Source organism: Callospermophilus lateralis, chromosome 17, assembly GCF_048772815.1.
Source record: "Callospermophilus lateralis isolate mCalLat2 chromosome 17, mCalLat2.hap1, whole genome shotgun sequence".
Taxonomy (NCBI): domain Eukaryota; kingdom Metazoa; phylum Chordata; class Mammalia; order Rodentia; family Sciuridae; genus Callospermophilus; species Callospermophilus lateralis.
In genome coordinates, this window is record NC_135321.1 from 73,891,673 (window position 1) to 73,893,615 (window position 1,943).

The following is a 1,943-nucleotide window of genomic DNA, read 5'->3' on the forward strand; positions in this document are numbered from 1 at the left end:
GTCAGCTCTGGGCCCTCTTGACTCATTTGGATGGAGGGCTGCTTTGGGCTCTGGGTCCCCCTGGGCCTTTACTCAGGGTTCTACAAGTAAGCCTGGAAACAGTGTTATTGTTTAGACAGCTTCTTTCTCCTCCATGAATGATGCTGGACAGTGAGTTTGGACTGATCCCCAGCATGGCCATGGTCTTCCTGAGTAGATGGCCTGATGAGAGGGAGGACAAGGTCTGGCTTCTAGGGGAAGAAGTCACAGCACCCTAGGGAAACGTCACCTGTCACCACCAGCAAGACCCACTCCCCCAATTACTGATGTGCTCTGCTTTCTGACGGTGACCACAGGGGCTGGCCCCTTGTGGAAGCATGCCCTTTGTTAGCTGCACCTTCATTGAAACTCAGGTGAAGAAGCTCCTCCTGGTCTCTCTGCACGCAGTAGGGTTGGTCAGAGTCTCCTGTTTCCCAGGACCTTGGCCAGCCTGTGCCATGCTAGTCAACAGCTGAGCCGTGGTCTGCTAACATCTTAAAATTTTTGCTTTAGCTCATTACAAAAAACTTTAGGAAGACCTTCTCATGGCACACATCACTCAACAAGTATTAGAATTCTAAGGTTTTCAGTAGACTTTCATAGACTTTGCCTCCATGTCAGCAATAAATCCATAGACACAGGGAGAAGGGCAGACATGAGCGAAGGGGTCTATAGAGATTCTGTAACATAGGGGGCAGTTAGGAGGAGCCTTAGGGACGGCCATCAAAGAGGAATCAGTTCCATGGAGTGGGTAGGAGGCCTCCCGGGTAGAGAGCTGTGTGGACAAAGCCATGAAGTCTCTTGATTCTCTTCAAAACAAAAGAAAGCTGCAATTTTGGGCACTTTTTCTTTGCATAAGAAATTTGTTGTGAACACTGACCACTTAGTGGAATAGAAACCCTTAGGGAGTGGCAGTAGAGTTTTTTAGGCCTAGGGATATGTCAGAGGTAGACATTGGAAGAGACATCTGATGTATGAGTCAGCTTTTGTAACTAAGACAAAATACCTGGGAAAACCAAGTTATAAAGAGGAAATTTATTTTATGTCCTGGTTTCACAGGTTCGTACCCCTGTTACGTGTAACTTGGACACATGCTTGTAGGAGGCCTGTGGGAGAACAGTACACCACAGCAGGCGCACATGGTGGAGGAGTCCTTTTCACCTCATGGCAGCAAGGAAGCAAATGGGGGGACATGGTCCTAACATCACGTCCAGAGCACACCCCCAATTCCTAGGCTCTGCTGCTTAAAGGTTCTGCCATCTCCTGATAGTGCCACAGGCCAGCACCCAAGCCTTTTGCACATGAACTTTTGGGAGTCATTTAAGATCTGAACCACACCACTGGTAATGGTCCAGAGCTCCTCCTGGGAAAGTAAGAGGGTTTGATCTGAGGCACCCGTTAGTACCCTTCCAGCACCAGGATTCTCAGCTCCTCCAGTTCTAGGAGGTGGTGGGAGGCCCTACGTCCTGAGGTTGTGAGTTGAGTGTTCATCAACCTGGAGGGAGAAGGCTCCTGAGTGTTAGAAGGGAGGAGACAAAGCTGCCTGGAATCAGGGCAGGGAGGAGGGGTCCAGAGCAGTGTGGGCAGTGGGATGAGGATGCAGGAAGAGTGGGGGCCCCAGAATCAGAGATGATGCTGACAACAGCGGGCCCTTCCTCCTTCAGCAAATCCCAGGCACCACAGGACTACGAGGTCCTCCTGGGAAACACCCAGCTGTATCAGCACACCCAGCACACCCAGAAGATTCTCGGGTAGTTTCTGACCCTTGACTGGACGTTGGCCCCCTGTCCCTCATTTCCATGCTCTCTCAGGTGAGAATTAAGCAGTGCTACATCCCTTTTATTCTGAAAATACATGAGTCTACGGCTGCTGAATCCTATGTGGCACAGAACCTGAAAGCCTAGGGATCTGGACATTTGGGATCA